The 15031-nt window shown below is 37.3% G+C and overlaps 1 protein-coding gene across 3 annotated transcripts in view; it reads right to left on the minus strand.

The window, feature by feature from the left end:
- LINGO2 (leucine rich repeat and Ig domain containing 2) overlaps positions 1-15031 on the minus strand; it is a 513818-nt gene that overhangs the window by 157731 nt on the left and 341056 nt on the right. The window lies entirely within an intron of this gene.

Here is a 15031-nt window from a genome sequence, read left to right on the forward strand (position 1 = left end):
AGAACAGACACACACATGTTGTTTTATTCTTCAAACAATGTGATGAATATTTTATGAGGCATGAAGCTCAGTCACTTCCATGAAAGAGACACTAAAGGAAGGCTGAGTCTCTGCCCTCCCATTTCCTCTCCTCTGGTTCACCTCTGACTCTTCAAAATTAACTTTCACACATGTGAGAAACAGAACAGGCTGTGGTCATACATACCCCCAGGAAATCCGTGACTTGTATGGCAATAACTTATACTGTGTCACTCATATTTGTCTCATACTACTTAAAAGAGAAAAAGTTTTCAGCAGCAGATTCATACACTCCTGATCTATTTTGCCCTTGGGGAGGCCAAAGAAGGTGGTGGTTAACATTTTCCCAGACCAGAAAGGATTAATGCCAACAGACTGAGAACTTGGGCAGGTAAAGTTTCAGATCACTGAAAGCTCATGAGATAACACAACAGATTGGAACAATTACCTGCTCCAAGTTCCTTGAAGTATTTTTTTTCTCCCAGCCAAGTTTTGACTCACAGGAAACTACTGAAGTTCATAAAACATAGATATTTCAAACTTGTTTCTTCCCTACTAAGCAGCTCATGCATGATTTATGTCTGTATATAGCAGATGTAAGAGAACAAGACTGAACTGATTGCATTTCATACCTGCTTTTATCTGGGTATAAAGGACTGCATAAATAGCAAAATGTGAAGCATCAGGCCCATTTTCTTAAATGAGTAGCAGAAGAACCTTTTTTTGAAGCTCAGTCCATGCTGTCAGAGGGGAAGTCTAATCACAATTGCACTGAGAGAAGATACCTTTTTTCACTGATCATTGATGGAATTTTTGTGTTTGTAGAAGGTAAAATAAAGACAAGGGAAACAACAAATACATTTCCTTTCAGTTCTGACAAGGAAACTGATGACCTTCCTAATGTAAAACATTGTTCCTTGTTCAGTCATCTTTTTTTTTTTTTTGACAGGTACTGTTTTGCCACTGAGCTTAACCAAATGAATGCTGAAGTCACGGAAAGAGACTTCCAACTTTGGAGTGACAGCTTTTGCCTATATGGGTGAAAATTAGGGATGTTAATGATGATTCACAGGCTCAAAGACTTAGATTCTTGCAGCCTCAGAACATCTTTACTAAATAACTGATGCAACAGTCAGAGCTAGTGCAGCAAAAAAGGGACAGGATGGAAAGTTTAGGTGAGCACAACTTAGGCCAGCATTGCAAGGCACACTGCCATTTTGGTCACATCACTGCCAAGACTATGCATGCATTCCTGAGATCCAGGTGACATTGTGAAGGCAGTCCCCTTAGATTTCCTTACCACTCCTTTTCGTCTTTCTCATTTTAAGATTATAAATTTAAATCCTGTCTAGTGGATCCTTAATCTAAATCAGAAGGGTTTTCTGAGCTAGAGTTCAGTCCCATTCCAGAGGTTTATTTTTAAAAGTACTGTTCATGTTGCAAGTAAGAAGAACTTTCAAAAGAGAAGGCTTGAGGGAGAAAAATGAGCATTTCTTTTTCCCATCTGTGGTTGTACTGGGCGACTATATCAGAGACTTCTGAACACCTTGCTGATGAAATCAATAGGAATCCTTTTTACTCTCTTAAAATTGACTGAAAAGCTGAATTCACACTCTTTCCTTTTCTCAATCTAGCCACTCAAAATACAGTGACACTTAAAGCTGCTTATACTTTTTAAAAGTTTTGATTCAAGAAAAGCCATTCAGCCTTCAATTTCTATGTATCTGACAGAGAAGTAGAGAGGAAGCACAAGAGAGAAAAGCATGAGATTTCAGACACTAAAAATATTGTTTAATCTGATTTCTGACTCCCCGACCATGCCCAGCAACAAGAAATGTTTCAGCACTTCACAAAGTTAAGAAGAAATTAGCTAGTGTTTCTACTTTTCCATCAAAAATTATTAAGAATTTATTCTGGGATAAGACAGTAAATATTTTCAAAATAAATATAAAACTTAGTAATCCAATTATAAGTACTTCTAGTATTCTGAATGCTTTATTGTGACATATCTGCTTTGCTGCAAAAGTTTAGTTTCACTGGGCAGAGCTATCAGACATAAAGATTATGCCTATTTATATTCTAAAAAGGCCTAAGGTCTCTTTCTTGTTTCCTTCCTGTTCTTTTTTAAAAGCAGTAATTCATGTTTAAAAACAAAGAAAATCTGAAATTCTAGACAATGCATAAGAGAAGGAGATGACATCCCTGTGGACTGGAGAAAAGACAAAGTAATAAATAGAAATAAAATGTTTTTACCTAATAAAATACACTAAAATAAATCAAGTAAATGTGTAATTTAATTTTAGAAATTAATGCTGTGAAGTCTTCAAAATATTCTGCTACCTATACTCTGAAAGTTTCCTATCAGGTCATGACAGCAGTACATCCAGGTCCATTATTCCCCCTCTGGAAGTGGCTGTAGGAAGAATTAGCAAGTGAAGAATACTGTATGCATCTGTATTCTCCTAGCATCCATAAGCAGAGGATTAGTACCTTCTTTCTGACTTCCAGCTATTTAAACATTTGCTGAGGCCAATGTAGCTTAAAACTTTCAAATAATATTTCAGCAATTTTTAGTGTTACAAAACAGAGACTTTTATTTAAGACTGTTTTCTGGGGGAGGGGTGTATGTTTTGTTCTTAATTTTATTGGAGTAATATCTTACTGTCATCTGTTTAGTGCATTATAGTACAGAAAAAGGTAGAGGAAGAACATGGTGCTATCCCTGATGTTAACTATATGCTTATTTAACAAAGCAGAGAAAATTACTGTGTTATTCTGGGTATTTTTTTCAAGCTATTCTGCTATTACTTTTATTACTCGTAATGGAGAAAAAATATTGGCCTAAAATGATAGGCTGGACTATATATATTTATGTATCTATATCGATATCATCTATATCTATATCTATGTATATATACACACACTGGGAATTGTCTTCTAAGGGCTCATTAAAAAACTGAAGTAAAAGAGAGTAGGTTTAGATTTGATATTAGGGGGAAGTCCTACACTGTGAGGGTGATGAGGCGTGGAACAGGTTGCCCAGAGAAGTTTTGGGTGCTCCATCCCTGGAAGTGTTCAAGAGAACAGGCTGGATGGAGCTCTGAGTAACCTGGTCTAGTGGAAGGTGTCTCCGATCATTGAAACTATAACCATATGAACTTTAAGGCCCCTTCCAACCGAAGCCATTCTATAGTTCTATGATTAAGTTGGAATTTTTTCTCCATTACACAAAAGATGAAAAAACAACGTCAACTGCAGACAAAATAATTTGAAGCTCAAATCCATCTATTTTTAGTTCCACAGAAATGTGTCTTCCTTCTCAACCTTTTAAATTTTCTTGGATCTCTTTTTGCAATAAAATACTGGTAAATATAGCTAGAGATACAAGCATTTCTTTTTTTAAAACCAGTTAAACTTAATTTAGGAAATCTCAATAGCTGTATCATAAAAACATAGTAGAGGAACTGTAAAGAAGACGATATCATGAACCATCTTCAAGACTGTGTCTCAGAGTGAAATATTCTATGGGTCTTTCAAACAGCTTTCTAAGTAAAATGGGTAAATGCAAAAGCAACCATTCATTAAACATTTCACTGTGAGGAAGAAACAAAGCAAAACCACCCATACAAAAATAATGGCCTGAACCTCACTCCCAAAAGAGTAAATGCTTTCAAATGCAATATCAAGCCAATATCAAGTTACTATCAAGCTAATATCAAGTTAATGGAAAGAGGTCTGCTAATGCTGTCAATGCTTTTGAAATACCAGTCCCCAGAACAGCAATAAAAACCCCTGCAGTTACTTGTTGAAAGGTTTTTGAAAACACTGACTCCCTCTTTGGGTGAGATTCAGATGGTTTAAAGCCACTGTGGTCCCTTGGGCCACACAGCAAAAAACAACTGTGTACAGAGGCAGGTAGCTGGACTGGCTAAACCTGGACACCACCAATCACTTCTCTGTTCTGGTACCAACAGCTGCTCTGAGTGCTGAGAGGAAGTGTAGGCAGACCAAAAATCTTTTCAGAAATGAGGATTCAAAGGCTTAGATGGCTTTATTGTCAGGTAATGATATCAGGAGCTTTTAACCTCCAGATAACGGCATGAAATTGCCTGAGGTCAGCAATGACTGAAAATTGTGACTATTAGATGGCTTCTTTGTGGCCTATAGGAAATGAATTGGTGGCCTCATTCCAGTTCTCTATCATAAAACAATTACCGCTAATGCTGATGGACATCTTTGATTGCAGCCATGGCTCAGAGGCCAAGACTGAATGAGCCTTGAAAATAAACTGCCCTTCAACCCAGAAAAGTCAATCCTCTGAGCCAGAGGTGAGGCACACACTAGACTGAGAAAAATGTACCTCTTTTTGCTCACTCCACTGACAGAAACTTTGTCTCTCATACTAAATGTCAGTGCCTTCACTGCCTCTGCTGAAGATGGAATAGAAAATGCAAGTCCTCTGGGAGGGTTTAGAAAGATTTATTACATACAGCTCTTTACGGATTTCATTCAAGCATGCAAGACTTCAGATGGTGTGGCGCTGCGGTGCTAAGTGCTGTGCGGATGCTGTGCCCAACAGCCCACTCTCCGAATTGCTTGCCATCAAAACAAATGGGACAGATGTGGGAGCCAAGAAGCACCATTACCAGTGTTTGACAGTGCATGAGGCTCAGTGAGACAAAGTAATAAATCTAAGATCAAACAGTTAATGTGTGGCAGAAAAATGAGTCAAAATAGAGGATTGGGTCTTGCCTATAAAAGTGAGTTAAAGGCAAATAGTTCTGGGTCACATAGATGTTTTATACCTTTTGCTTGTGGCATCACATAAAGAGAATGGTGCAAGAGTGTCCACATGTTTGATGCCAGTCTGGCATTACTGATGTGCAATGGAAAAAAGGAGGTGTTTTAGATTACGTTTAGATGTAAGAAAAAACTCAATTCCTGCCCAATGCTTAAAGTATTTGTAAGTGGTTAAATCCTGTCCCAGACACAACTAGATCAGAAGATTTTATTTGAGGAGCTGTTCTTGAATGTTATAAAAGATTTCATGTACTGGGAGACATCTCAAAACTCCTGTTCCCAACTGTTTATTTCACAGCATAAAGGTCAGTTTGCACTGGCTCTGTAAAATATGGATAGTGGTAAACACATACATTGATTAGCATTTGAAAATGTCATGCTAATAAAAATATAAATTAAAAAAAATAAAAGAAACTAGGTGTTAGAATGATCCTACACAATGCATGGTTAAAATATGCTTCTTCTGAAGTAGTGGGGATTGAAAAGGAGCGCAGTGGATGTCTGTAGAAGTGTATGACTCCATGTTGGCAGCTGTCCTTGGCTGGACAGGATTCAGCCTTATCACCTTCTTCTGTCTTCAGTTATAGAGCATGGGCTGTGTCTGCTTGTCTTAGACACTGCAGTACAGTTCCAGCTCTAAGAAAATCTATGCAGCAGCAAAAATTCACAACAGTGCTTTTCCAGTGGACTGAAGCATTTCAAGCGTAACTCTTGAAATGACCTGAGGCAAACAAAGAAAGATCAAAGAAACCTAGAGGAAATTATGCTAATGCTCAGATGAAGCATAATAAGCAGCCTCAAACTGGAACTTATATAATCCATCTGCCTTTTCCTCTAAAGACAAAAAATGTCTTTCACTGGTCTTACATTTTGGGAGGTTAAAAACAATGTATTTCTTTATCAGTTGCCCCACTATACAAATAAAAAAGACATATAGAATCACAAAATCATTTAGAATCATAGAATGGTTTCTTTTGGAAGGGACCTTAAATATCCTATAAGTTCAACCACTCCACCATGACCAGGGATGCCAGCCACTTGATCATATTTCTGAGGGCCCCACCCAAATAGGTTTTGAACACTTCCAGGGGTGGGACACCCACAGCTTCTCTGAGCAACCTGTTCCAGTGCCTCACCACCCTCAGAGCACTCTCAGCCTGTCTTTGCAGAAGAGATGATGCAGCCCTTTGATCATCTTTGTGGCCCTCCCCTGGGACAATTCTAACAGGTCCATGTCCTTCCTGCGCTGGGACCCCAGAGCTGGATTCCAGATAGGGTCTCACCAGAGCAGAGCAGAGGGGCAGAATCCCCTCTCTACCCTGTTGCCCACACTGCTTTGGATACAGTCCATGATACAGTTGGCTTCCTGGGCTAGGAGTATACATGGCTGGGTCATGTACAGCTTTTTATTCACCAGAACTCCCAGCTTGTTCTCCAGAGGACTTCTCTCAATAAGTTCATCTCCCAGTCTGTGTCTGTGCTTGGGATTGCCACAACCCAGGTACAGCACTTTGCACTTGGAGTTTTTTAGCTTCATGAGGTTCTTGAAGACCCACTTCTCCAGCTTGTCCAGGCTACCCTGGATGGCATCTCTTCCTTCTCTTGTGCCCACTGCACCACTCAGCTTCATGTCCTCTGCAAACTTGCTGAACGTGTGTTTGATACCACTGTCCGTGTCATTGATGACAATACTGAAGAGCACAGGTCCCAGGACAGAGCCCTGAGGGACAGCACTTGTCACCAGCCTCCACCTGGACATAGAGCCATTAACCACAACTCTCTGTCTGCGTCCATTGATCTAATTCCGTATCCACAGAACAGTGCACCCTTCAAATCCATGCCTCTTCAGTCTGGATAACAATGTTGTGTGGGACAACATCAAAGACCTTGCAGAAATCTAGATGGCATTTTAGAGTGGAAAAGACCTTTGAGTCCAGCTGTTCACCCAACACTGCCAAATCCATGAATAAATCATGTCCTAAGTGCCACATCTGTATGACTTATGTATACTTCCAGGTGTGGTGACTTAACCACTTTCCTGGACTGCCTGTTCTGATGCTTGACAACCCTTTTGGAGAAGATTTTTTTTTTTTCTAATATCCAATCTAAAGTTACTCTCGCAAAATTTGAAGCTATTTATTCTAGTCCTATCAATTGTTATTTGGGAGAAGAGACTGACACTGAACAGTTGTTCACAAATCATTCTTTTTTGAAAAAGTTATGAGCTGGAACTCTCTCTTCCTGCACTACATTAATGTAACCATAGACAGTGTGCTGAGTTCAACTTAAGATATGACCACTTCTAAGCTGAGATGTAAAAATGTGGCATGTGAATATTCTTAACCTATTTCAGTTGGAAAGTGTAATCGATTAGTTTAAATTGCCTTTATATTTTATATAACTATGATTTCAGACAAGGTATTACTATTTAACTAAATACAAAATGAATGGAGAGGGCCCTAGAAATCCAGCTAACAGAATGATATGTGATCTACTTTTTAGTATTGTTAACATGAAAAAATTAAAATATTCCTATCCCTTTCTTACAATGGTTGTGCTATCACTCCCTGTAATATTTTAACAGAGGATAAGATCCTACAATTTATATGCTAAATGGAGGAATCTTAAATAGTTGTAATTATTGTTCACTGATAATAAAAGAGAGAAATAGGAAATCCTGTTGGTTATTACACAAATCCAAACAGATTAACAGCATATCATATGAACTAAAAAATCCAGGGGAACAAATACTTAAGTTTCTATTTTAAAGTGTCATTCTAATAAAATCAAGGGTAAAAGCCTCAAGACCTATGCATCATGATATCTGAGAGTCTCATTAAAAGATGGTATAGAAGCAGGAAATGCGTCAGGCTTGATATGAAAAAATATACTACTTAAAGATATTAATGCACATGTATCAATATGAAAAAAAAAAAGTTACAGATTTAACAAAAAAAACCCAATCAGTAAAAATCTGTATGAGTTAAATGGTTTTTGAACCCAGGGTGTTCCTATTTTTTTTTTTTTTTAAATTTATAGCTAAGGAATGCTAACTCCACTGTTTGTCTTTTCTCTGAGTGGATACTTCTACAATTTATTTTCATTTAAGGAGTTAACAACTTCAGTAATCTGTATTACTAAGATACCTGAAAGCTACTAAATGTATTATCTACAGTTTCAAACACTGGAATTGTGCATAGAATTATACAAATTGTATAAATTTTATCTACATTTCTGTGAGATGCTGAAACATTAATGGTTAATGGTTAATGACTCAAACAATTGTCAATGTGCAAAAGCAGTGGGTGCTTTGCTGAGGCCAGGTTTGCATCCCCTGCCCCCAAAAGAAGAGAAGGAGGAGGGATTTTTGTGTGGTAGTGAAACCTCTGATCTGCATCAGACAGAGGAGATGAACACCCACCACTGGAGGCCACAAGCTGGGTTTTGATCCAGGTAAGGGAGAAGGCAAATAAGAGGCAGACCATGCTGAGGCACCACAGTGCTTTTTATTGTGCCAGTGTCCTCCCTTACACTACTGGCTCAGGTGTAAAACTCCCTGGGGAGTTCCATTCCATTTCTGAAACTGATAAGACCTGCCCCTGGAGACAAGGGTAACTTAGGTTCTTGTTAGTAGCTCTCTTGCAGCAGATTAGAATGTCCCAGTGTCCTCCCTTACGCTACTGGCTCAGGTGTAAAACTCCCTGGGGAGGTACTGGGACATTCTAATCTGCTGCAAGAGAGCTACTAACAAGAACCTAAGTTACCCTTGTCTCCAGGGGCAGGTCTTATCAGTTTCAGAAATGGAGTTTCTTATTCTCCAGTGTTTTTAATGAATTAAAAAGTTGTCACCTGTGCAGTTTTCCTCTTTCTTCCTAGAGCTTTATACATTCAAAGACGATTATGGTCTGTATTACATTGCAAATCAGTAAAATTTTCATTCCATTTAAGTGGCAAGGTTTTGACAGTTGTGGAGCTCCAGGGGTAGCCTCTCTGAGTAGAAACCAAGGCTGCCAATGCAGAACTCTGCCTGTTCCCATAGTCTGCAGAGCAGACCAGTCCCTGGTCTTGCCTCTGTGATAACACCTGTAAGACAGAGTAAAAAAAAAATCCTGCAGACAAATAGTAAAAAAGAGGAGTGACAAAATGTGAACGAGCCCTGTAGGCTGCAAGGTCAGGGAATGAGAGGGAGGAAGGGATGCTCCGGGTGCCAAAAAAAAAATCCCTGACAGCTCCTAGAAAAGACGATGGTGATGCAAGTTGTTCCCCTGCAGACCATGAAGGCCCACAGTGGAGCAGATATTCACCTTCAGCCCGTGAAGGACTCCATGCAGGGTTATGCCTGAAGGAGGCTGTGCAGAAAGCTCATGCTGGACCATGTTTCTGGCAGGAGCTGCAGCCTGTGGAGAAGAGTCCATACAGGAGCAGGGCTTCTGACAGAAGTTGTGGCTGGTGGGGGATCCTTTCTGGAGCAGTCCAGTTCTGAAGGACTCTGTGGAGAGGATTCACACTGGAGCAGTTCTGAAACAATGGCATTCTGTGGCGAGGATATCCCATGCTGAAGCACATGAACAATGCAAAGAAGCAGGAATGACAGAGATAAAGTATCACGGACTAATCTCCATTCCCCATCTGGCTTCACCACTCAGAGAGGAAGTAAAAGGACTGGGAATAGAGGAGTGAAGTTGAGCCTGGGACGAAGCAGGGGTGGGTGAGGAATGGAGAGAGAGGGGCAGGGGTTTTAGCTTTGTCTTTGTTTATCACTATTCTACTCTATTTTAAATTTTCAATATAGAAAATCAGTCTTCTACAGGTTGAATCTGTTTTGCCCATGACAGTAACTGGTAAGTGATCTACCTGTGTTTGTATCAACCTATGAGTTTTTACATTTTATTCTTCTGTTCTGTCCTCTTGAGGAGACGGACTCTGGGAATGCCTGGGTGGACATCAGTCATCCAGACCACATCAACTCACAGAATGCTGCAGATTAACTTTGAAGCAACTTCCACCTTTGGAGAAGCTCCAGAGGTGCTTCTCCTCACTATGTGAAGCAGAAGTGGAACGAAGAGAATCAGAGAGCAGATTACATTCCCAAATGCAAAAAGAAATCCAACATGCTCACCTGATTTGCTAGAGGAAAAACTACCACAAGAAAGTAAGGGAAAGATTAATGTGCTAATTTGATGGAATTTGTTACAATGAATCATTACTTTGTCTTTCAACTGCAAGCATGGGTATTACCGTGATAGTGTTGCAACACAAAAAAGGTGATGGAGGAAGTTCAAAGTTCATGTCATTGCTTAACAAAATCTATCTTCTGTAAATATATACACATATATATATAGTCTGTAGACAGAATTTCTAACACTGTCATGCACGCCTTTGAATGTGCTTTTTTCCATACAGGAACAATACATAAATATGTCCACACAAATATATGAAATACAGATAACAGAAATGCACAATTTAGTTTCAGTTATGTTTTGAGCTAGCTCTACAGCAATAGAGGAGTATGTTATTCTCAAGATACTTTTTTGGTCTTTCATTCCTTGAACATACCTCATTAAAGATAGGAACCTGTAATGCTGAACTCTGTTAGTACTAAACATATGTTACTGTTTATAATGAATGGCTATTTGATGTGATGGCTAGCATTATCTTATTGTAGTCTATGCCTAATCAGCCCTTCCAATTTAATTGCAGCAACCCACAAAGTAAAGTAATTGTCAAGGATACAAACAGTGCCAGATCCTACACTGAAGTTTCTGGAAACATCACCTGAATATTATTTGAATGTCTGGAACATAAATAGTTGAAAAAATATTGTTGTTCAATGTACTTCATATATAATACCTTACACATTAATGTCTTACAGCGTCTTACAGCCTTGATCTTGACTTCCACAATTAAGAGACATGTTTAATAATGTTAATGACACACATATTTCCCTGACTTAATAGGTTTCAACCAAAAATTTTGCATTGCAATATTAATAATTGAGTTGTTATTATTATTAATATAATAATAATAGTAATAATAATAATAATTATTATTATTTCAGCTTTTTTCAGGAAGTTATTTTCACTCACAAAACTTTGGAACACTGAATTTTCTATGAGATACATGGAATTTCACTTGTCATGATACAGAGATTGCAAAGGACATTTTAAAGGTGATTTTATTTTATGACCATATATTAGAAAATTTCCATTCTATATCCTGACTTTTTTAGGAAGAAAAAATGGGGTATTATTCAATAGACTTGGACAGCTCATCTGAAGCTGCTAAATTGCATCATTTCCAATGTTCATTTAGAGAGTTCTTAAAATACATACTATTTATTTGACAGACCATGAGATATTGTGCTTATCTTCTTTAGGAGGTTTATATCTCAATGTATGCTGGCTGCTAACTGTATTTGCTTTGACAATCTGTATTAAACTGTCCCCAACTAGAATAGCACCATCAAGCTGCATCACACTGAGGCAGCTGTTTGTTCATTCCCATCTCATCACAGGATGATGCTCTTGTAGTCTCAGATGTGTGCAAATAAATGTTTTCTTTACAGTGCCACAACAGATCAGCTGATAAAAGCAGAAAAGAAAAATCTCATAAAACTTGAACTATAAAATAGTGGAATTGTAAAGAAAGAAAGTTCAAAGTGCCATTTGAATTTGACAAAATCCTCAGACAATCAAAATACAACCTGAACCATTGCTATATACAGAAAGACCTGTGAAAAAGAGTGGACCTTTTTTAAATGTGCCTATGGTAGCATAAAAATCTAACACAACAGGATAATCTAAGAAAAAGGAGGAATAAGAAGAGACCTTTATATAAATTTTTATATACCCACACTTTGCATAGCAAAGGGTTGGGAACTGGAAGGAATGACTCAAATAACTTGGCATTTCCCTTGACACAGTGATCCATCTTTTTGTTTCTTTTATTTTTTCCCTTTTTTCCAATTTATCTATTTCTGTGAAATGATGAACATTTAAAGGGGTTCACGTATTTTAAAAATACTTGAAAAATATTAAAAGAATGTTAAGATTCAGGGCCTTGATTGTTAACCCAATCTAGATTGGATATTTTCTGCTTTTCAGCTGGCCCTTGACTTGTGACAGGGAACACTTTATTCAAGAAGTCACAGTGTTATGTGTGTTTAGCTTCTCTTGTCAGCAACAGGATACTTGTGTTGACACACTCAAGATGTCTCTAAGCCTTTCTCCATACTTGTCTCATCTTTGTCTCATCTTTTTGTGAGATACTCTGTAATGAAACAATTTTTGTAACTCTCCCTAGGAGCTCATTTTTCTTTATTAGGGAGCATGGTGGCATTTGGTACATTTGATTTCCTTTGTTGGCCTGCTGAAATTGCTAGACAATTGAAATTTATTGATTGATGAGGTGATAAAATGATGAATAGAAGGATAAAACCTGAGAGGTAGAAACTGAGTTAGAGAAATAAAGTTCAGAAGAAGTGACTTTGTTTTTAATTGAAACATAAATTTTAGAAACAGGATTATGAGATTTCATTTCTACAAATGCTTGTGGGGGTGAGTTTTAAGAGGCAAAAGCTTTCTTATTGACCCATTCTGGGCTGATAGCACCCATTGTGTGAAGCTGTATTTAAGCAATCTAAGGGCAGTAAAGACCCAGTGGGGAGGACCCCCCATAGTGCAAAGCAGAGAAACAGACAGTTCCAATATGCACCACTGCCAACACAATTTGCTTACATCATAAGATATCAGATGTAGAAAAATCTGGTAAAGGACTGAAATGGCAAAGACGAGTAGAAAAGAAAAGAAAAAAGAGGAAGAAATCATCCTTGATTTTCCAGTGAGACAATATACTTATTAAAGGATCAGTATCTTCTAAGTCACATTCCCACAATGTTTACACAGGAAAAGCAACACTTTCTTTTTCTCAGAGGTCTACTGAATACTCTTTCCCCATTTTAACTATGCAAACAGATTTTCCCTATAGGAATTTAAAAAATTATTATAATTCTAGTAAAATTAATCACCTGACTTCAAACGAAAAGAGAAGAAGATTTATAGAAACTTGTTTTCATTCAGGAAGTGTTTTTCTTTATAGCACCAAAAATCCAAAGATATGACTAACAATAAAAAGACAAAATAAAAAATGCAAAGGATTAAAGATTAATTTTTTTTGCATTCTAATTCTTAAGAAACAATCCTTTAAGTACCTTTCTCTACCACTACGCATCACAGAATACCTTAGAAAGGAACATTTTCTTTTCAAGTATTTCCATGTCTTAGGAGCCTTTTATTCCAGTAAGACAACATTCTCTAAATTAAATTAAGGAAATCACATGTAACTTAAGAGAATCATTAAAAATGCCTGGTTTCAAAAAAAGGAAAAAATCAGATGAAGAAAAATCTAAGAGAAGCAAACTTGTAGTAACAGGTTTGAGTCTGTCAAGCTCAAAATATCCTCAGTAAATCACAGGAGCAGTCAAAAACTTGATCAACTCATCCCTGAACTCTCAGATATGCTCACTTCTTGCTTCATTTTGTAAGCTGACTACTGTAAACAGCCTTAGATTAACTTGGGAGCTATCAGTCTATTGCACATCCATAATAGCCCTGAAGGAAAGATGTGGTATTATTATCAGTCACTGAAAGCCTCCAGATCTAAAACACACAATCGTCCCCAGGTCTTTTCAGAAAGCACGGTATAGTTAGCTAGTTTACATAGCATATTCAGCTTTTGTTGTGAACGTCAAATGAAAAGCTTTCATGATATGAACTCACCAAATTTTGGAACGTTTTCATTTTTTGTTAATACTCATGGAAATATTCTGAGCTTGCCATATGTATTTGTATTATATTTAAATTTCTGATATGCAGAAACTTTAAAAGGTAAACACCATTTGTTGAAAACAGAACAAGATAGACTGGGATAAACTTGTTGGAATCATTTTATAACCATGTCATAAGAGGCTAAAAACAGCACTGAAATATCCTGACAGACTTCTCATACACTTGCAATACCACCATTAAATCAAAGTAAAAAACAAAACAAAACAGAAAACAAGGTTTGCCTGCAAGAAGTCCCACAGTAAACCACTAAAAATAGTGCCTTATTTTTACTGTGCGAGGAATTGCTCTAAGTTTCCATGCACTGAAGAGAGTCTCTTACATAAATATTTGAGCTATTCTTTAGATGACGAGGATTGCCCTTGTTCTTCCTCTAGTCCCTAAAAGAGCACTGGGCCTTGATAGGATATCAAGTGCCACCATGCAAAATTTGAGGGGAAAATAGGAAGATCTTGATTTGGCAATTAATTTTCCCACTGCTTCTTGGAGATTTTTTCTAAGTTCATTGGCTAGCAATGCAATCTAAGACATTTGAGAAAGGATTTCTCCCCCCAGTTGTTTGTAGAGCTCCTAATTTTTTGGCCCATTTTTTCAGCCAGCAGAGTATCATGGAAAACTGGAAACAGTTTATCCTTTGATGAAAATGGTGAAAGGTTTGAACCCTTATTGAGATAACAAATGTAACAAGAGTTAAATATACTTAGTTTTTACAGTACAGACCACAAAAGACTACTACAAATAAGAGAGAGCAGAGAGAAAAAGTAGTATTTTCTGAAAGGCAAAATAAGAATGTCATGTGCCTTTTGTTTCTTGTTTTCCACGTACTACACAATTCCAAAGCTTTGAACTATGATTGATAGTGTTATCAGTGTTGACTTCTATTTAACAGCTAACCTTTCAATTAAATACTACAAACAATTTCTTTTAAAAACGGATAAAAATCTGAGTCTTAAGGAGATAAATATTAGTGAAGCATAAAGAATCCTGATGCAACAGTGACTCCAACTTCCCATTAATATCATCAGAATAAAGCTACCATGAGAAATACAAACATATGAGAAGACTATTTTAAAAGGCTGCAGATTTCTATAAGAAAATAATGTGAAACTAGAAACACTATCCAATATGTAATGTTATTTTAAACAGTTTTCTTTTTTCTCACTACATATCAGCATGAAAATTCCCCAGTTGTGATGGGGATGATGAGTTGCAACACTGTGTTTACGAAATTGTTAGTCATCTTATTTCAGTCACTTGTTCACATTTTTTCCCCTTTATTTTTTTTAGTTTTTTTAGTTCAATGTCAAAAAATGCAGTCTGTTAAAAATCTACTAATTAAATTCCTAGTTTAGACTTCAGAGAATAATTCT

Source organism: Corvus hawaiiensis, chromosome Z (genome assembly GCF_020740725.1).
Source record: "Corvus hawaiiensis isolate bCorHaw1 chromosome Z, bCorHaw1.pri.cur, whole genome shotgun sequence".
NCBI classification, from domain to species: domain Eukaryota; kingdom Metazoa; phylum Chordata; class Aves; order Passeriformes; family Corvidae; genus Corvus; species Corvus hawaiiensis.